Here is a 22,800-nt window from a genome sequence, read left to right as displayed (position 1 = left end):
TCTTCCTTTCTCAGGTGTGCATGTATTGCTATGAAGCTTCCTCTGATGACTGCCTTTGCTGTGTCCCATAAGTTTTGCTTGGTTGTGTTCTCATTCTTGTTAATATCTAGAAATTTCCTAATTTCATCTCTGATCTGAGCCAGTACGCACACCTATTGCAATAGAGAGTTATTCATCCTCCAATTGTTTACCCAGGATTTCTTTATCTTCCTTTTGCTGATTTCCAATCTTATGACACAGTTGTGTGAGAGAGACGTCGGTATAATATCAATGTGCTGAAATATATGTAGATTCAACTTATGTCATAGCATGTGGTTTATCTTTGAATATGTGCCATGTGTGCTTGCAAATAATGTGCATTTTTTTGTATTTGGCTGGAGAGCTCTGTAGATATCTATCAGGTCAAATTGTTTCATTGTAGTGTTTAGATCTTTAGCCTCCTTGTTGAGTTTCTTTCCCAGTGATCTATCTTTCTCAGAGAGTGGTGTATTGAAGTCACCTACTATAATTGTTGAGGCTGTGATTTCTTTTTTCATCTTTTGTAGTGTTTGATTGACATAATCTGCTGAATGCTTATTCGGCAAGTAAATGTTTAGAATGCTTAGTGGTTCTTTGTGTACTGTTTCCTTGAGTATTATATTATATAGTGTCCCTCCTTATCTCTTTTTATGATTTGCACTTCGAGTTCAATTTTATCTGGAAGTGAGTGCTTTGATTCAAGATGGTATTTCATGGGATACCATACCAGTAGATATGACATTCTAGGTCCATGAATAGTAATTATTGCAGAAGCATTGCATTCAGGGCAGGCAAATATCTGTATCCAGAGTGTTTATTCTAGTAAGAAAAACACACTAGCCTTTCCATGATGGAAATAGTATTTGATTGAAATAATCAACTTACCACTATGTTCCTAGTTGATCTTGAGGAGACTCCCATATCTTGGACTCAGTGTTGGTCTCTGCTGCTGGTATATTGAACACTCAGCAGTGGCCTAGCAAAGTCAGGCTTAGTGAGTGGAAATCCATGTTGCTGTATCTTCCATCCATGGCTACTTTTTCATGTGCCCATTGGGTAATGAGAAGAATGGCTGGGGAAAAGTGGTGACTGATTTCTACAGAACTTGTCATCCTAGTGACTTAATTGTTAAAGCCCCCCTCTAACATTTTGGTGAGCATTTACATGAGACACGGGCCAGTAGCAAATCAGAGAGCGCCCTGGCTGCTCTGTATGGCACTACAGAAATGCTATGACCTGGCGCATGCCTGGCAGCATATTGGGAGGGAGGCCTGGCCACTCTGTATGCCTATATGGGGCCACCAAGATATTGTACACACCGGACAGTGTCTCTAGAGAGGCTTGTCTCTCCATATGCCAATACGGAACCAATATGGGCCCTAGAGCTTGTTGGGAGAGAGCAATTCTTATGCCCATAGTGAGCCACCATGTTGAGAGGGAGGTCTGGTCACTCCATATTCAAATAGAAAGCCACCCCATTCTGGCAGGGCCCAGCAGAATGTCAAGAAAGAGGTCTGGCCACTCTGTATGCAAATAGGGATCCCAAATGTCCTGGTGCAAGCCTGGAAGAGGTAAGGAGAGAGTCCTGGCCACTCTGTGTATCCATAGAGAGCCGTGATGTGGAAGGGGTCCACAAGAACATTTGGAGAGGCCTGATTGCTCTTTATGTCCATAAAGAGCTGCTTACAGCCTGGCAAATGCCCAGCAGAGTGTTGTGAGAAACCTGGACACTCCATATGCAAATAGGGAGCTACTGGGCCCAGGCTTGTGACCCAGCACTAGATCAAGAGAGAGACCTGGCCAATCTGTATGCCAATATGGAGGCACCAAATCCCAGCACTGTCTGGCAACACATCGGGAGAGAGTCCTGGTGACTCTGTAGGCTCATCACACCAAGACCTGCAGAAGTCAACCCCTTGGCAAAGCTTTGAGAAGACTGGCTGCTCCATATGAAAAAAGAGGAACAGCTGCAGGTCAGTGGGGGCCCAGCATCACCTCGAGAGGCGGACCTGGCCATTAGTTTTCTCATAGGAAACTCATGCAGCCTGGAATGAGCCTGGCAGCATGTCAGGAGATAGGCATGCTCACTCTTAGTACCTCAATAGTTGTTCTGCTGTGTCCTCGGCGGTGGCAGTGTCCCCGAGACCCTATCGGAGCAGTTGACAGACCCCAATTTCCAACAGTGAGCCAGCCAAGGTCCTGGCATCACTCCAGAGTGCCTAGGCAGGGGGTTCTCAACCTGTGGGTCGTGACCCCTTAGGAGGTCGAACGACCCTTTCACAGGGGTCACCTGATTCATAACAGTAGCAAAACTACAATTATGAGGTAGCAACAAAAATAATTTTATGGTTGGGGGTGGAGTCACTACAATATGAAAACTCCATTAGGAAGGTTGAGAACCTTCCTAGGAGGAGTAGTTGCAGGCCCTGAACACAGACAGGAAACCACAGGGGTACCAGCGGCAGCCCAGAGTGGCTAAGATTACAGGCCTACAGACCCTGAACCCCAACAGGGGGCCCCCCAAGTCATTAGGGAAATAACAGACCCCAAACACCAACAGGGAGGCCACTGAGGCCCCAGCAGCAGGCCCTGAGCCAGTAGGGGAGCGGCCAGCAGGCCATGGTTCCCATCAGTGGATGTGCTGAGGCACAGACATTGGCCCTGAGGCCCTAGGGGAATGGCCAGCAGGCCCCTATTACTGACAGCAGGGAGCACCGAGGCACCAGCAGCATACCAGAGAGCATAGGGGGAGTGGCTAGCATTTTCCAGATCTCGGGACAGGGGAACCACTGAGGCACTGGTGGCAGCCTAAAGCATCTAGGGTTAACGGCCTTCAAAAGCCAAACCCTAACAAGGGGCCTGCCAAAGCCCCAGGGGTGAACCAGCATGCTTAAGGAGAGCAGCTGGCAATCTCTGTAACCCGAGAGGGGCCAACCGAGGCCCCAGAAGTGGCCCTGAGCTCTTAGGTGAGTAGCTGGTAATCTGATTCCAACAGGAGGCCCACTGAGGCCCCGGTGGTGACCCTGAGCACCTAGGAGGAGGTGTCAGCATTCTCTGAACCCAGACCAGGGAAGCAGAAGGGTTTTCAGAAGGACAGCATGCCTAGGTTTACCATCTGCAGGCCCCAAACCTAAATGGGGGCCTACTGAAGCCAGGTGGTGGGCAAGAGGCGCATAGGGAGAGCAGCCAGCCATCTCCAAAACATGACAATGGGCTTGTCAAGGTCCCGGTGGTTGTTCTGAAACTCTAGGGGTGCGACTGGCAGTCCTGATTCCTGACAGGGGTCGCTGAAGCCCTGATGGTGGCCCAGAGAGTTTAGGGAGAGTGGCCTGCAGTCTCCAAAACTTAACAGGAGCCCTCTGAGGCGCCAACGGTGGCCCTGAGCTCCTAGAGGAGTGGATGGCAATGTCTGATTCTCAACAAGGGGCCAGCGAAAGTCATGGCAGCACCCCAGGGAACCTATGGGAAACAACTGCAGGCCATAAATCCTGAACCTAAACAGGAAACCCTCCAAGGCCCCGGCAGCAGCCCTGAGCCCCTAGGGGAGTGCCCATCCGTCCCTGAACATCGACTGTGGGCCTGTCTTGGCCCTGACAGAGGCCCAGAGAGACTATGGGGTGCAGCCTGCATTCCCCAAACAATGAGAGTTGGGGGCAAGGCCCCAGCAGCAGCCAGAGCACCTATGGTAAGTGGCCAGCATTTCCAGACTCCTAACAGATGGCCTATTAAGGCCCCAGAAGCAGGTCAGAGAGCATTGGGAAAGTGACTGGAAGCAGGTCAGAAAGCATTGGGAGAGTGGCCAGCAGGTTCTGATCATCAACAGGAGGCACTCTGAGGTCCACACGGCAACCCAGAGTGCCTGGGCAGAGGGCCATCATTCCCTGAATCCTTACAGAAGGCTGTCAGCTCACTGGGGACAGCCCAGAACACCTAGGGTTACCGACTTTCAGACTCCAAACCCAACAATGGGCCAGATCGCTTAAGGAGGGTGGCTGGCAGTCTCCAATACCTGACAGGGCACACTGGCAGCCACCTAGAACATCTTGGGGCAGTGGCCAACATTCCACGAATCCTAACAGGACTCCTTCTGTGTAGCCTAAAGTCCTTGATCCCCAACTGGGACCACCAAGGTCCAGGCGTTGGACTAGAGCCCCTGGGGGAGTGGCCAGCAGGTCCTGAACCTTGATAGGGGGCCTGCCATAGGTGCTGGGCCAAAAAGCTTACGGAGAACAGCTGGCAGTCTCCAAAGCTCAACAAGGAGATCACCAATGCCCAGGCGGTGGCCCAGAGCACCTAGGGGAAGTGTCCAGCATTCCCCAAAGCCCTACCAGGCCTGCTGAGGCTCTGACGACAACCCAGAGCACCAAGGGGGAGCATACAATTCAAGTAAAAAGAGTAGAAGAACCAGGTCTTTCCCAGCCCAGGGAGCCAACCAGAACTCTGTCATTTCCGGCACATAGAGCCAAGCAAAACAGGGAGCAAATCAGAAACCAGTCTAGGTTCTAGAGTTGGCCAGAAATATCTCTGTCCCAGCCCAGAGCCAACAAGATGTTGAGCAGTCACAGCCCTTAGAGCTGAGCAGAACCCTCATAGTCTCACTCCTGGAAGCCAACCAAACCCCTGTTAATCCTGGACCAAAAGATAGAGTAGAACCCATTCCTTCGAAGCCTAGAGATCTGAAGGAAACTTGGTCACTCTTAGCCCAGAAATCCAAAAGGAACCTTGTCAGTTCTGACAGAGAGAACAGATCAGAAGCCTAGAAGTCCTAGCCCAGAGAGCCAACCAGAACACACTCAATCCTGGCACAGAGAGCAGAGCAGATCCTGGTCAGTCCTGGCCCAGAGAAACGACCAGACCCCGACCTAGAGTGCTGATGCGAGAAGTCCCAACTCAGAGAGCCAACCAGAACCCAGTCAGCCCCAGCCCAGAGAGCAGAAAAGAACTATGGACACACCGAGCAGCCAAGCCTCTCTCCTGACATGCTGCTGGCACCCCCACAGTGCCTCAGCAGGGCTCTGTGGCCATACTGAGCACTGCTGGGTCCAGGTTGGGCCACAGAGGCTCCCTATGAGCGTACTGAGCGTCCAGTACTCTCCACTGATGTGTTGTCAGAACACCACCAGGCTGCGGCGTCTCACTGTGGGCATGCGAAGTGGCCAGGCTTCCCTTCCAATGTGCTTCTGGTCATGGACAGACTGCAGCAGGGCCCTACGGAAATAATTGAGCCGCTAAGCCTCCCTACCAACACTTTTCCAGGTCCAGGACGGGCAGTTACATCTCTCTATGGGCATACAGGGTGGCCAGGTCTCTCTTTCAATGTGCTTCTGTGTAAGACAATGTAGAGACTGGTTCTTATCTTACATTACATGTGGGTTTGAGAGGATATTACCTGCAGGAGAAAATTTATATGTAAAAGAAACAGCCTAAGTTAGGGTGCAGGGTGTGTGTGTCTCTGCAGTATAGATACTCCAGGGCCCCGAAATTCATTAGGAGCAGGCTTAAATACATTCCCTGCATGCAGCCTACAACACTTGACAGGTTTACAAACAAAGAGGCAGTTCACAATTCTTTGAGAGTATACCAAGTAGCATTAACACTTCCACCAAGTTGTTCATAGGCAGGAAGGAAGATGAGGCTGGGAACATGAAGTAACTGACAAGCTTGCAGACTGCTGCATTCTGCAGCCTTAGTCAGGGAGCAAGAGTGTCCATTTTTCTCAGGTGGAGAGACGGGCCAGCCATTGCTTCATCAGCTTCCATGGCTGAGCTATCAGCATCCTCCTGTTAGGTAGTCTAGCATAGATGCTGGGGCATCCATTACACATGCCCAGAGGTCCGAGCTACAGAAACAAAGGAGTGGCACACTGCACATGCTCAGAGGTTCAGGTTTCTCGCCAGGTATGCATGGGTGGGTGCTGCACCTGGATTGGCCCACCTAGGCCAGGTGAATTCAATTCAGCCAATGGGGTCAACCAGGGGTCGTCCACCATGCCTCCCTGCAGAATAATTGAAAAGGCAGGAGCCCAGAGTCTACCGTGTGACTTTGTGAGCAGTTTCCAGGCAGGCTGCACGTTCGTGAGGAGCCCTCTGTGGGTGCCTGTGTAAACCTGAAACTCCTTCTATCTCTCATAAAACTCACTTGGATCACAAACCAGGCTTCGGCGTGAATTCTTTCTCGCACGGAGCCAAGGACTGAGGTATATCTCTCCCCTTCAGAGATCTAACATAAGTAGTGCCATTAACTCAGATATGTAAGGTAAGCCGGCTCCAGGAGCAAGCCCTCACATCTTGGTCTCATGGGTTTCAGGCACCTTCTGGACTCTTTTCACCTCACCACCCTTGGAAGATGGGAGATGGTGCATAGCTGGAAAGGAAGCCAGACTGAACTCCTTCCGCAACATCTTGGAGGCGGATGGCTCCCCGAACAGACTCATGGCGACACTCGTAATGTATTGCCACAGTCCCATCCTTTTGTGTCCGTTTTTTCACCTATTCTTACTGGTGTACGGGACTTTACTTCTGCCTTTCTGTGCCTGCCTTCCCAGGAACTTGCATGCCTTCCCCGATCTGGATTTCCGGGAGGGGGCTGGGACGCTGTTGCCTGCAGGGTGGGAAGATTGTGATTCCCAAAGCCTTTTCCAGTTTCAGTGGTCTGCTTTGTGCAGACCCACCCAGCTGGATGGCTGGGTGTGCCCACATAAACTCTGTTGGTTTCTGTAGGACTCTGGCTCTGGTGGCTGGACCCATGCTGGCTTTCGGCTAGGCCGTAAGCTGTGGCCACCATTTTCCCAACCACATGAGTCTCCATTCCCTGGCAGCATGGCACCACTGGTGGTCCACCAATTTGGCTTCAGGGCAATGGAGCACGTGACCCTGGCCAAGCTGGCGCCCACTGCTCCAAACACGAGAAGGGCCGGTGCCTAGGTAGCTGGTTGCTTAGAGCCCAGGAGTTAGCCCTTGCTCTAGTCCCGGGAACAGAATATTTCCTCTCCATTCCCTTTAGCTTTCTCCTGGTTTTTCAAACAAGCTGCTTTAATGTTCTACCCACGTGGGTTTGCTCCTTGCTACCGGCTGTTTCTCTGTTGCCCAGGCCTAGGCCAAAGGCATTCAGAAGCCTAGCCTGAGTAACTGTTGACTTTCACCTTTCAGTGATGCTGCCTCTGGCACTTTTGGGGACAGCTCTCAATATAGCTCCGCCGCCATGATGCTCCAGCCAGAAATTCCAATTTCCCTAAATGTTACCCAAGCTGCCAGATAGACATCCCTTCCCTTCAGAGATTTGAGAGTTTGCTCCTGCTGGCAGGCCTATTTGAAGGCCATGGGGCCACACCAAGCAGTAGCCCTCCTAGCTTGTGGTCTAGAAAATGGTCGGACCTAATGTCAGCTGCAGCGACTCTTCTTTGAACCCTCCTTCGGGCGGTGGCACCTGCTTGAGGCCTCAGATTCACGGCACTCCAGAGGTGCGCACTGAAGCTGCGGTTATCAACCTTGAGGCATCAAGCTCTCAATAGCCTCCTTGTTTTGTGTTTTTTAGATGGGACTTACCAGCTCGATACCCAGGAATTGCCCCCTTGGATGTATCCTGTCCATTTGGGATAGATTTGATATAGAGAGGCTGGACAAACAGAAGATGGTACACTTTCCCTTCCAAGCCTGAACCAGCTAGAACATTTTGTGGAACGATGGGGAAGTGGGCGGAGATCCCATATGTTAGAGCATTTTTCCTTTTGAGGAAGCAGTAAACCAGCTTAAGACTCTTCTGCTTCAAGCTCCAGTGCTGAGTCTCCCAGACCCTGCAAAGAAGTTTTTCCTATATGCTCATGAGAGAAAGCGGGTAGCTCTGGGTGTGCTGGTCCAGAAGCTAGGACTTCAGCCTCAGTCAGTGGCCTAATTATCAAAGAGGTTAGATCCTACCTCAGCAGGCTGGCCACCTTGTCTATGAGCAATAGCTGCCGTGGCCCTCTTGGTCCAAAAGGCAGCAGAGATCGCCATAGGAGGAATTTTAGAGGTCCTAACTAATCATGGGTCTCCGAAGTGCTACAAGCTAAAGGCTATAACTGGCTTTCTGATAGCCACCTATCGAAGTACCAGGTTCTTCTTATAGAAAACTCTGATGTCACTATCCAGACTTGTAGCACACTCAATCCAGCCACATTGCTCCCTGATCCAGAGGAAGATACTATACCCCTTCATTCCTGCTTTGAGCTGCTGTCTACTAATAACCTGCCACGACCAGACCTCAAAGACCAACCGCTGGCGGTTGCAGACTGTGTGTGGTTCTCGGATGGAAGCAGCTTTATAATTGAGGGAGTACGCAAGGCAGGTTATGCCACTGTTTCCCTCGATCAAGTCATTGAATCTAATCCCTTGCCCCCTGGAACTTCAGCCCAGTTGGCTGAACTCATAGCCTTAACTCGAGGCCTTGAACTAGCAGAGGGGAAGAAACTAACTTTATTTACTGACTCCAAATATGGGTTTCTGTTTCTCCACGCCCTCTCTTCTATCTGGCAGGAAAGAGGATATCTCACCACTCAGGGAAGCCCCATTAAGTATGGGAGCCAAATCAAGGCACTCTTGGAAGCTGTCCAAAAACCAGCTGAAGTGGCAGTAGTGCACTGCCGAAGGTACCAGAAGGGGGACTCAGAAGTCGCTGTGGGCAACCGAGCCGCTGATAAGGCCGCCAGACAGGCAGCCTTGGGCACCAGCCCCTCAGCTTCCGTAAATGCCCTAATTCCCCAAAACCAGCTCCCTCTTCCAGATTACTCTCCAGAAAAAGTGGAACAAGCAAAGACGCAGGAATTCTGCCTTTGACCTGATTGATGGTGGGAGAAAGACAACAAGCTCCTCTTGCCACAAAGGTTACAGTGTAAAGTCGTGAAAGCCTTCCACGATGCCACTCATCTTAGCCATAAACCCTCCTTGATTCCGCTCACTCAGCAGTTCTGTGGAACCAAGTTAATCTCAACCATCAGGTCAGTAACTTCCCATTGTCTCACCTGTCAGACCAACAGCCCCTAAGGGGCATTCAGAAGTCACCTTGCTCAACCTGTTCAGTGCAAGGAATCCTACCCTGGGGAAGACTGGCAGATAGATTTTACCCAGGTTCCCGCTGTCCAGGGATTTAAATATCTTCTGGTGTTTATAGACACCTTCACTGGGTGGATTGAAGCATAACCCACCTGCACTGAGAAGGCTCATGAAGTGGCTAAAAAATTACTTCAGGAAATAATTCCTCGATTTGGGCTTCCCAAATCTCTGCAGAGTGATAACGAGCCTGCTTTCATCTCCCAAATCCCTCAGGCAGTCTCCCAACACTTGGGAATAACCGATCATCTCCACTGTGCCAGGAAGCGAAAATTAATCAACACCTGAAGTTAACCCTTAGGAAGCTGACACGAAAAACTCAGTTGAACTGGAAAGATACGCTACCAATAGCTCTGTTACATCTTAGGATTGCCCCACGGCAACCTACGTGTTTGAGCCCCTATGAAGTTTTATATGGGCGGCCTTTTCTTATAACAGAGCCAGTTATAGACTCTACTTGCCTAAGGAGTAAACATCTTTTCGCACATCTCCCCTTTTTTATTTTCTAAACAGAGTCAAATTGATATGGGTCATAATCACTTGACTATACAATACAATAGTCCAAAACATTTCAAATAAAGAGGCAAATACTAAGTAAGAAAATTCATAAGAAAAATTCTTCAACAAAATCCAAAACGTTAAACAAGAAATACGAGTATTTTCAATCTCAGGTGGCCATCCTGACTAACTACTTTGCAGATGAATTTTGGGTTTCCACTGTACTCCATAAACTTGGACAGCTGGGTGTTTACAGTTTTGGCTTCAATACCCTTTCCTTTGACATATTCAGATCATACATGCTGGAGTGTTTCTTCCATGTGGACTTAGTTGATTCCTTGTTAGATGGCCACTTGTTTGAATACAAGTCTTTAAGACCACAGACACTATTTTAATTGATAGCCAGGCACCATCTGCTTTCTTCACCACATTCACTTATTCCCCCTTCAGTGATCAATTCAAGAAGGTGAGTATCATTTAAGGCCACATTATCAGAAGAAACTGTTCTTATATTGAGGCTAGAGTTAAGTAGGAACCCAGAGTCCATCTGAGAACATTATTTTCATAAAACTTTACACAAAAAGTACAGTTAAAGCATGTATACAATCAAAAAATCCAGATAAGTAACACTAAATGCAATTCACTTACATATTTTCAACAGCAAACCAAAATTAGATTTGTTTCTCTCTAGTATATTTTTTTCTAAACAAAACTAAATTGATATGAGCTGTTTGTTTGGTCTCTATATGATGTAATCTGTTCCTGAGGACCTGAACGCCTAGGAGAATAATACACAAAAAGTATTAATGTAATTGCACACGAACCTTTGCTTTGCACTAGGCTCTGCTGCAAGCCATGAGGGTGAAGACCAGATAATTCTTCAGCAATCTGTGAAATTAAATTATTATCAGGATCATTCTTAAGGGTTTCACTAAAAGAATTGAAATTTTCTTTTCACAGTGACTCAGTGCCCAATGTTACATTATTATTTACAATATTCAAATGATCTCTAATCAAGTTCCAATCATATTTACTTTGATTTTATGGGTATGGTATAATACAATCATCAGAGATATTCCAATCGCATTTCAATGATATCTATTTTTATAAATTTGTAAGTTGATCTCCCAGCCATTTCAGGGCCTGTTGTAGTTCAGTAACTTTCCATTTAGCTCATCATCTACTCAAGTTTGATAGTCCACATTATATGAGAATCCTTTTGCCATTTCTGCACAAAATATTCAGTTTTTGTGGATTCTCACAGTGCAGCTCCTGCTAAGGTTGCTGTAGTGGTGATGGTTCTTAACCCTAAAATAGTAACAATTCACATTCCAATAACATTTTTGTGTCTTTTTAGAAGTTACTTTAACATCTTAGTAAACACCCTACATTGGAACGTTCTTCCCAAGGTTGAGACATCTACATTGACAGCCACACTCCCAGATGGGACTTCAATATGATAAAGACTCTATTTGTCTTTATCCTATTTGTATTCACCTCCATAAAATTATTAATATGAGTATATGATTTACAGTTGCTGAAAGTTACTGTTCTCATTGAGAAGTTAATGCTTAAATGTCCAATAGCAATCACATAAGGCTGAAATAATGAGTTTCATTAAGTATAAACTTATATCTGGAAGGTGAACAACTTGTGCCTCCATATTCTCCAATATGAGACCATAGGCTGTGTAGCTAAAGGCAGTTTCCACATTTCCCACTGCTCAGATCCAATAAATGGAAACAAAAGACTAGGTCGAGGAGTGTCTAGTTCAACCTCATACCATACCATCAATTTCTTAGTATGAGCCCAATTAGAAGATCTTGTATGATTCCAAATAACATTATGTACATAATCACAAAAAGTTGCATTTATATCTTCAGAGCAATTTGTCAGCAATTTACCATATGTGTTAGTCTGGGTTGACTAGAGAAACAAATTCATAGGCACTTATATGTGTATAAGAAAGATCTTTATATACAAGAGCAATTACATATTGAGAAAATATCCTAGCCCAGTTCAGATCAAGTTCTTAAATCTGATATTATCCCTTATGCCTGATTCCAATCTATAAATTCCTCTTCAGACTCACAAAACACATGCAATGGTGCCAAATGCAGGAAGATCACAGACCAGTGGGTGGAAAGTCTTGTGGATCCACTGGTGGTGGAAGCATCTCAGTGCTGGCAGGGGTCTCCACTGGGCTTCTCCAGCTCCAGGGCTCTATTGTAGCTCCATGTGCCTTGTCATCAGAAATACCAAGCAAAGAGTCTGTATGTCCCACCTCCAGAGAGCTATTTATCTCCATAGCACCTCCAAATGAGGTCACCTGATTAACAAACTAAACTCCACCCCTTCACTCTTACTAGTCTCAAGTTGACACCAGATTATGTAACTACCACACCATAGGAACCCTAATCAACAAAAGTGACAGAATTATTAACAATACTTTCCCCATATAGTCCTTGACAGCATAACCAATGCCACTCCTTTTGTATAATTTTATGATAAGTGAAAATTTCACAAAATTCATTATCCCCCTTGCCAAGTTGTGTAGCATTTTTTCGTGTCCAGCAAAAGTCATTCCTGTTAAGAGGAAAAATCTATGATCAGCCTGATTAACAGATAGATAACCAAGACATCCGCAGTTGAATTTTAGCTTTAAGTTAATCTTTTGCAGATCTCACACACAATGGATAAGAGTTATAACCCAAAGTAAAGTTCAAATATGCCCTTCCTCATTGGGAAAGTGACTCTTCCCATCTCCTCATGGTCCTGGAGTTCTTGAGTGTCATTGGTGAAAACCACAGGTCTTGGCAAATGCCATTCAGCAATTTGTAGTAAGGGTAAATGAGGAATGTAAGCCCAATGAGAGTGATCTGTACTTACTTCATATGAAATAACAAGCACTGCCAACATGACCAAAAGCATACGTTCAGGAGTCATATGAGAAGTCTTCAGGTCTCTGACCAAGACTGTCCTTGTTGGAACCTCCAGAGGCAAACTACTTAATGCAAGAATATCATCCTTGTGATTAGACACACCAAAATTAAATGTACACATTCTTTCCATTATCAGCTGAAATATATGATTTAAGCACAACTTTTCTCTTGAATGAGAAAAGGTCCTGATATTTAATTTCCATCATCATTTTCCCACCACACTTTAATAAGTGTTGAAACTGTACAAGAATAGGAAGAAAAATACCTTTCAACACACGTGCTATCTGATTCTTTTGGCAAAGAAAAAATATTTAGTGAAAACAAAATTTATAATAAATCCCTTGGGGCAGAGATTGCCTTATTCTCCCCCCTTTTAATTTTTTTGTAGTTGCATCTTTAACATGCCATGAATATGTTAAAAAAAAAAAAGCTTGTCCTAGTGCCTTGTAGAGGATTCCACTAGCTTGATGTATTCTCTAGGTGTTGAAAAATGAAAATAATTTCTTACTAGTATAGGCTGGTTCATTATCTATTATAATGGTTTGAGGCAGTCTATAACAGAAAAAAATAAGTAAAATAATAATAATAGTAACACATTTTGTAGCCTCACTGGTATGAGGTATAACCCAAATAAATCCAGAAAAAAAGTGTACAAAGGCTTGTTTCTCAAAATTAAATACATGTGTGACATGTACAAAATAACTTGTGACAAATTTTTATGTGCCACAATCCAAAAAGCAATCTTTAAAAATGCCCAAATTTTACTTGAATAAAAATGACAATCTAATTGTCCAGTATATCCCAAAGAAGCAATTAGCCAATTAAAAGTTTATGCCAACGAAGTGTTAATTTGAGATGACATAAGTAAAAAAAACCTTTTTAATAGGATCATAAGTAATTAAACATATATGCTGAGTCTTGCCTTGTGTAATTAACTCAGCTATTTGATCAGGATAAGCTTCTAAAAATCTGGGGGGGAAATTCCTCAAAAAAATCCATTCTGGTACTGCCTCTCAAGGTTTCTTCCAGGTTGTTCACAGATCAGACATACTCCCTCTGAGGCAGGCCTCTGATTAGAAGAGGTGTCCAAGAGTGTCTAGGTTCAGAAGTCCCAGACCTCAGCTGCTCCTCTGCAGCCACATCTCTAGCTGCCTCCACCCATGAGGTTGATTTGGCGACAGAAAGAAAGAAAGAAAGAAGGCAAAGGTAGAAAACAGTTTCAAGGGTTTATTTCAGAGTTCCCTGGAGGGAAAGGAGAGCAGAGAAAGGGGCAGGAGCATCCTGAGCTCCTGGTTGAGGTTCATGAGCCCACAGTTAGGGCCCTGCGAAGTTACATTTTGCAGGCGAGAAGTGGAGAGTTTTATAGTCCGGGGGGTAGAGGGAGGGAAGAGCTGGGGAATTTTCCACTGTAACTTTGTTGTCTGCAGGTCCGGATCTAAGCAATAGCATTCAAAGTTATCTGTAATGGTTAGTCTTCTGCACCTGGGCCTGAAGGCCACCAAAGGGGAGGAAGAGGAGGGGGGAAGAGGGGAGGGTATGGCCTCTTGTAGCATCCTTGTAGTGTTTTCACCAGCTCTATCTCCTAGCCCACCTGCCCTGCTAACTCCCGTTTCTGCCTGACACCACCCACTGTCATCTCCCAGCTAGCACCACCTTTCTATGCATTCCTCCTTTCTCAGCTCATGCCAGTTGGTGGTTTCCCACCCCTGCAGCCAGCCTCTGTCACTACCCAGTCTTATCCTGTGGCCAACAAGATGCCCTATCCAGACCCAAAGGTGCCTGTGGTGGGCATCACTCCCTCCTAGATGGTAGCAACATATTTGGCACTGCAGGCCATCCTCAGTGTGCCCACCCCAATCAGTCACCTAGCCTGGTCAAGCAGCAGACATTCCCTCAGTCCTACCACCAGCCCCTTCTTTAAGCCTCTTGCTCAGCACCTCCATGGTTCTGCAACTTTCAGTGGCATAGATATGATGAAGGCAGATAGGCCTCAGAAGACAAGCACACAGAGGTTCTGCTAGGTAGCAGAACAGGAACTATGGGATGTCCCTCTACGTAAGTGGTTCTCAACCTTCCTAATTCCGTAACCCTTTAATACAGTTCCTCATGTTGTGGTGACCCCCCACCCCAACCATAAAATTATTTTCATTGCTACTTCATAACTGTAATTTTGTTGCTGTTATAAATCAGGCGACCCCTGTGAAAGGGTTGTTCGACCCCTAAGGGGTCGCAACCCACAGGTTGAGAACCGCTGCTCTACATGCCAAAGCCTCCCCCCTTTACAGGAAGTAGGAAGCCGATAAAGGCTAGAGGGCATACACAAATTCAGGAATTTGAGACAGGAAGCCAGTATAATTGGGAGGGCCCCATTCTAGGCCAGGCAGGCTTAATTTAGCCAATGGAGTCGACCACGCCTCCCAGCAGAGGGCCCTGAAAAGCCAGAATCAGGATCCCACCTCTCTCTTCTCCAGCTGCTCCTCAGCCATGCTGCAGTTTCTCTGGCCTCAGGTCTCCATGTGTGGGTATGAAGTGCCCTGAGGGTGCCCGTGTTCTTAACTGTAGAACCTGAAACTGCTTCTATCCTTTATAAAAACTCACTTGGATCACAAACTAGGCTTCAGGGTGAATTCTTTCTGGCCAAGGACCGAGGTATTTCTAACCCGAGAAACCTAACATTTCCTGCAGTTACGGGCCTTGTGGATCCTTTTGAAGTACAGTGGGCTGCATTAGAAAGTAAGTCCAAGCAACAGACTAACCTATCCCCCACCAACCCTTTCTCCACTGACTTACAGAAGACAATTGAAATTGAACTTTAAGGCTTATATATCTTGCTCTACTTAGACTAGGTTAGCGGATGGAGGTCAGAGACTGAAAGGGGACTTTGTTTTCCTGATCAATATGCTTTTCAGTAATCCCAAAGGTCCCCAGGAATAAGTCCAATCAGAATGCAATGAAGGGGTGGTTTTGAAAGAAGAGCTGCCTTGCAGTTAGCCTTAAGGAGTGAGAAAAGATTCCTCCTCTCTCTGTCTTGCCTTATTTTACAAGTCTGTAGGAACAGAAAGGAAGAATACAGGAAACTGTATTCAAAGCACATTTACTAGAATATAAAATACAATGGAAAGTAAAACAGTCGACCTTCGTTTTTCAGGGTGTTCACCTGCCTGCTCAGTACTGACCTGTGCTTCAGCAGGATGAGAGAGGCACAGGTGGCATGGCCAGCATTCCCAAGCAGGTAAAGCAGAACTATATTTTGGGGAGAAGTTGAACTTCCATTTTGAGTAACAGAATATAAATATATCCAAAAAAGCCAAAATCTTTATTTTTGTGCAGTTAGAATATTTTAAATAGCTCTAAATATTAAAAAGTTGTATGAGTTGTAAGTAATCTTGGCAAAGGTAAAGGTGTTAGCTGTAAAATTGTACATAAGATTGATTTATCATTGATGCCTATTGAAGTAAAAAGAGGAAAGGGAGTTATCGAAGGGATCACTAACTCATGCAGTATCATTCATTGTAAAGTAGCACATTGCAACAACAATCATGCTTAAGATCAATACAGTCACTAGGTTGTAGCATTAAATGAAAGAGCAGTGATTTTTCCTGGTTTTGAATCTACGATGAAATTCTAATGTCATTTTAATGAAATCAGTTAAAATATGCTCTATAGAGAATATGTATTTTCCTTAAGTTAATCCTTTGGTTTTTAACACTAAGGTGACAATTACATAATCACATTCACAAAAGGAAACACAGGTTTTCTGTTAGTTTGTAATGTTGGTTTTACTTTATGGGGGTTATTTCCCTGAGTTTTGTAGGGGTCCTGGTTTTACTAGCTTTGTGTTCCCCAGTTTTAGATAGCAAAAAATCCATTGCCAGTTGAAGCCACTTGACCTCTGCTAACATGAGATACCATCTCATTTTTACTTTTAAACATTAACCTTACAATCAAATGTAAGTTATACATACTTGTGTTGATGAGAATTTATAATCTGCTTTAACAAAATTAAATGTTCATGGTAGAAACCTTTGCCCATGAGGGGGCTATTATTTACCATTTTCTGCACTAAAAATATCCATTCTAAAGATATTTCTGCTTTTGCTAATACTCTCATGGGAAAATAGGAAAAAGAAAAAGAAATCATTTGGCTTCTGATTCCTGACTTTTTGTTCAACTCCTAGCTCTTAACAAGTGGCAGGAGTTAAAATGTGTATACAGAAAAGCTAATACACAATGTGTTGTAGTATCTGAATAATTGTAGTAGGACAGTTCATTTTTAAAAACTAAGCAGAGAGCATTTTTTCTCACAATAAGCTGCATAATTTTAGGGAGAGCATACATCTTGTGACACTTAGTTCTTAAAAGCTTTAGTTGTAGTAGTCTGAAGCCATTGAATGCAGAAGAAGGAAGTCTGAAGGTAAATTTGAGCATAATTTGGTACAAAAGTTGCGGTGTTATGAATTAAATGAAAATACTTTTGAGAAAGATAAGATAAAGGACAAAAACATCTAAAATATCTGTAGATATTTCTCTTTTCCATCTCAGGTGGTTAGAACTTTGTTTTGGGAAGTAATCCAAAAGGAAAATTTAACCTTGGGTCTTACGAGCTAGACATTACCAGGCAATGAGAAAGAGACATCAAAGAAGCATTTTGTAGAGAAATAGATTTTACAGCCAGGCCAGTGAGAAAAGTTTTATCTAAAGTGAAAAAGGAGTTCTTGTTGAAGAAGTCTCAGAAATGCTTTGCATGTCCTGTGACTGATATTAACCGCTTACCTGTTGGAAATAATTCTCAAGGGATTATGGAAGTTAGACATAATAATCTTTCTTCTAAATTGTTAATAGAAATTTAAAAGGCAGTAATTAGTTGTGGAGTTACATTTTTCTTTGTTCTAATAATGAGAGAATCCTTAGCTGAAAGGAATGCTTTATTTCTGCCAATTGGATGACACTGAACAGAGCTTGTCTCTCACCCTCTGGCTGCCTGCCACCCTGTGTTGGGAGCATAAGAGGGGTTGAGATGTGGGCAGCAAGAAAAAATATAAAGCATGGAATTTCCGTGGTTTTGCAGAGTCCTCCTGTTACAAAGAAAAGCAAGTACCTATTTGATTTATTGCCAGCCATCTTCATTCATTTGTTTGAGCAGCATAATTAAACATAGCTTCAGAGAAAATGAAAACTGCAGAGCCTCATCTATATATAGGGAACTTGGAGTTAAGAAAGGATGATTTGTACACTTTAAATGATCTTCAGATTTTCTTTATGGATATTAAAGAAAATTGTGCAAGTTCATATCTAGCCATTTGGTGGAAAGAACCCCCTTCATCCCTAATCAATCTCCCTATCAAAAGCAAAATCGTAATGTAATAATTTTTTCTATCCTGATGTATACCATCAGATGGGAATGTCCTGATTAAGGATGAATTATAAGAATAGGGCACAACTTTGTCTTAAAGATGGGGAGGTAATAGGAATGATAGAACACTGAGCAAAAGCAATACCAACTGAAAATAAGAGTCTAGACCTTGTCCTGAGGAGAAATCAGAACTACCTGGAGCAGAAGTCTTTTAAGCAATTGAGGACAGTGCCTCGTAGTATGTTTTTTACTTCCTCGTGGTCTTTTAGGATGTCAGGGTAGGGTTGAGATTAAGGCTAGGGTAGTGTTTTTTGTTTCTGGTATGGCTGATAGTCCTGTGTTCTTATAATTTAGCTTAATTATCTTAAAGGAATAGACTTCTGGTGGATCAGGTCAGAGGGATGGGTTTTGACCAAGTGGGGGTGAGGGAGAGAGGTCTATACCTGCTGCCTACCAATGTATTCTAGTGGGAAGAAATGAAGCAACAGGCTATTCAGAGGACAGGCTGCTTATCTGAGTGGCTGGTGAATATGTGAGCCTGAAGAGGTTTCTGGGCCCTAAGGCCCTTTATCTGTCTCAAGTCCAAACTCACTGGCTGTGCTTTGTAAAACCCTTATTGCTGGTTCTCCTTGCATTGTTATTCTAATACTTTGCTAATGGACCAGGTGTGTGTGTGTGTGTGTGTGTGTGTGTGTGTGTGTGTGTGTGTTAGCTGCTGACCAAAGGAGTTAAAATTTTTAAAAATCCTTAGGAGAGGGGGCCATGCAAAGCTGTACTTCAGGGAGGGGGGATTAGTTTTGCCAAGTGCAGCTGAAACTCCCCCATCTTGTATGGAAAGCTATTTTATTCACTATTTATGCCAGTCTAGGCAGTCCTGTAGAGTCACACCCACGTAGTTCCATGGATATCACTAACCTTGCCACTGGGGAGGTAGAGCTGTGAATGGATCAGAAAGGAACTTCCTTGGCTTGGGCTGAGAGCCAAAGCTTATTTATGCCTATATTGGCCCCAAGGTGGGTCAGCTGCATCATCTAGCTCCTGAACTAGGAAAAATTAGTTGGGAGAGCTTGGAACCCATGCTCTGCTTGCTTATGCTAATGAAAAAGGGGACTCTACGTTGCTATTCTTTTACTTTAACAAATTTTTGTCTACTTATGTTTATGCTGCGGTCTGGGAGTATAGGATATCCTTCTCTGTGGTTTTTCTTCACAGGTCTTTTTGGAGTCCCTCATGTGTGCTACTTGATCACCATCTTGCTCTAGAAGTCTTGATTGCTTTTTCTTTGTTCTGTTCTGAAATGTTTATAAAATATATGTTGTTCCCTTCATATTGTTCCAGAGAATTCGTAGAGTTTCTTCAGCTTTTTGGGTCTTTTTTATAATTAGATATTATTGCATTTGGTCTCAAGAGGGTTGTCTTCATAATCATTGATATGTATTTTCATTGTTTCAAATCTTTATTCTTTCAAAATGTTATCCAGTTCTAATATCTTAATGTTTGCCTTTTAGGATTTCTATTTGGAGCTATTGAATTATTTCTAGTTTTCAATTTATTTTGTCAGATTTGTCCTATATATCTTTCCTGAGTATATCTTCTCATGTATTTTTTGTATCTGTCAATTTCTCACCATTTATTTAAAGCAGTGGAAGATCATTCTCCTAAACTTCCTTATAGAAATATGAAGTTTTCTCTTCTAGCAAGACCTTCTGTATATCTACATATGCATTATTCCACTCAATTGTACCATTTTTCTTGTTTTCACATGCTGCTTCTGAGGCATAATGTTATTTTTATATTTTCTCTGGAATGAACAGCATTCCCCACACAGATGTTTTACTTAATGAAGTGTCAAGTGTGTCTAGGTAGTGTGGTACTAGTATATCATGAGCAGAGGTTGGTGGCAGGTAATAGTTAAAAACTGCCATGGCAAGTTCTCCATCTCCATACTTGGGAGACTCCTGATCTTTCAGGGACTGTAGGCTTATGAACAATACAGCTCCCAAGAAAGGGGAGAGAAGAAATTATCAAAGACACTGTTGTCTGCTTGCCTGCCTGAGATGTATTCACTGACTTTGTATATCAGAACTGGACCCAGGGTCTATTGAAATTAATTTTCTCTGACTGTGAGTCAACAAGCCAGCTAGAGCTCTTCAAAATCTGAGTCCAGAGAGTGATTACGCTCAAACTCTCTATGTAAATCCTCCCCTGAAGCAGGACCACCTAATCTTACCCTCCCTCAGGATTGACTCATTCTCCTGAAATCCTAGGGAAGAGTTTCCACAGTCCATCACCAAACTGATTCATTCACAAGAGTTCCAACTGAGTAAACCTCACTCATATCTTCCAGTAATGCAGTGGGCTGTGACTCTTAACCTTAGGGTGTGGGTAACCTGTGAATTTTCTTGCCCAGGTTTAATTATGTTTACCCCTTCCAAGGGTAGACTTGACTCCTCTTCTGAAGTGTGCTGGAAGAGAAGTACTTGTGTCCTTTGTGGTGTTAGTGCTATGGCAGATGTGGAAACAATGAGTCAACTCATCTTTCCCCTCTCTTCCACTGAAGGTCAGAGTGCTGGGGGAAAGGGCAGTTGCACAGGTATCTTGTCAGGGGACCCTAAAATCCATGGCTGTATCAAAGCCCACATGGAAGAAACACACCAGCCTATGTGACCACAAGGTTTAGAAGGGACCAGGTATCAGACATCAAAGAACAAAAAAATCATATCAGTGTGCCCATCTTCCCAATATGATCACTGAAGAAAAAGGTTGCATAAGCAAATGTGGTAAAGAAAACTGATGGTGCCTGGCTATAAAAAGATATAGTATCTGGTGTCTTAAAGGCTTGAAGTTAAACAAGCGGCCATCTAGTTCAGAAGCACCAAATTCCACATGGAAGTAATACACCAGCCTGCTTGACCACGAGGTGTAGAAGGGATCAGGTATCAGGGATCAAAGAACAAAAAAATCATATCATTGTAAATGAGGGTGAGTGCAGAGTGGAGACTCAAAGCCCATCAGTAGGCAACTGGACACCCCCTTCCTGAAGGGTTGTGGGGAGGAGACAAGCCAGTCAGGGTGCAAGGTAGGAACGATGAAACATACAACTTTCCTCTAGTTCTTAAATGCTTCCTCCCCACTATCATCACCCCAATACTACCTTACAAATCTGGCTAGACCAGAGGATGTGCTTGGTACAGATAGGAACTGGAAACACAGGGAATCCAGGTCAGATGATCCCTTCAGGACTAGTGGTGAGAGTGGCGATACCTGGAGGGTGGAAGGAAGGTGGGATAGAAAAGGAGAACTGATTGCAAGGATCTACATGTAATCTCCTCCCTTGGAGATGGACAACAGAAAAATGGGTGAAGGGAGATGTCGGAGAGTGTAAGATATGACAAAATAATAATAATTTATGAATTATGAAGGGTTCATGAGGGAGGGGGTTGTGGGGAGGGAGGGGAGAAATGATAAGCTGATATTAAGGGCTCAAGCAGAAAGCAAATGTTTTGAGAATGTTGATGACAACAAATGTACAAATGTGCTTCACACAATGTATGTATGTATGCATTATGATAAGAGTTGTACGAGCCCCCAATAAAATAATTTTTTAAAATTCATGGCTGTAAGACTCTTTGTGTTGACTTCCTTGCTATTAATTTCCAGGTTGTAACTAGTAGAGGTTTCTATTCTCCTAGGGGAGTTAGAACTCAGGTTCTCGAGTCTTCTTCACCTTTTTAAAAGTTTTGTTTGAGGAAGGTTTTATAGAACATCTAGCTACACAGCCATATTTTGTGAAACTCTACAGCCATTACATCTATCTATCTCCTAGCAATGGAGCTGGAGAGAACAGAAAAGGAACCGATTTCTCAAAGGTCACACAGTAAGGAAAGGCCTAGATTGGACATCCAAAGTTTCCCTTGACATTGTTTCTCCTTCTACAAGTCTAAGGTTGAGGTGATAGACCACTGGGAATGGATATCCCCAAATTGCTGGAAAGGCAAATAATGAGACACCCTTTAGAAAAATCAGAAGCCTAGAAAACAAAAGCATTGTTGCAAAGAATGTCAAGGAAAGATATTTCTTTGCAGGTTAGGGCCATGGAATTCAACAGACAGGTAAATAAATGGCCAAGGGCATACTGCTAGGTGATCTTAGAGACACAGAAAGGGAAGCAGTGTGTCAAATTAATGAGTAATATCATTGTATGGACTGAAATAATTCCTCACTTACAAGATTGTGAGAAAGAGCATGAGTATTAGACCAGTCAGACAGGGTTCAAATCCTGATTCCACCACATATTAATCTTGTTACAATGAGCAAGTCACATAAGTTCTCTAAGCCTCAGTTTTTCAACTAGACGATTTCACTTGTTCACAAATGTTGACAGATTACCTACTAGCCAAGCACTGTTCTAAGTGCCTCGGTTATAGCAATGAACAGAATACACAAAAATTCTGCCCATTGTAGTTCAGAAGAGAGTTACAAATAATAGTCCTTACCACCTTGATTGTGGGGAAAAGTAAATGAGATAATATATGTAAAGTACTTGACACAGACCTAAACCAAAACCAAATCAAAATGCTGCCATCAAATAGATTTTGATTCATAGTGACCCAATATAATATTTGTGAGGCTAAAAATATTGAGAAAAGATAGCTTTACCTTTCATCCACAGAGTAGTGAGTTTGAATTGCTGATCTTTTTTAAAAATCATTTATTGGGGGCTCATACAATTCTTATCACAATCCATACATATATCCATTGTGTCAAGCACATAAATACATTTCTTGCCATCATCATTCTCAAAACATTTACCTTTTATTTGAGCCCTTAATACCAGCTCCTCATTTTCCCCTCCCTCCCCACAACCCCCTCCCTCATGAACCCTCCATAATTCATAATTTATTTT

The 22,800-nt window shown here is 43.9% G+C and overlaps 1 pseudogene; it reads left to right on the top strand.

Annotated features, from left to right (window-relative positions):
- Positions 1 to 7,381: 7,381 nt before the first annotated feature.
- LOC101659076 overlaps positions 7,382 to 22,800 on the top strand; it is a 53,503-nt pseudogene continuing 38,084 nt past the window's right edge.

This window comes from Echinops telfairi, unplaced genomic scaffold (assembly GCF_000313985.2).
Source record: "Echinops telfairi isolate 266 unplaced genomic scaffold, ASM31398v2 ScPeMD7_7423;HRSCAF=8461, whole genome shotgun sequence".
NCBI lineage: Eukaryota > Metazoa > Chordata > Mammalia > Afrosoricida > Tenrecidae > Echinops > Echinops telfairi.
Note: the sequence above shows the minus strand (reverse complement) of the source record. Positions and strands in the feature narration are given on the sequence as shown.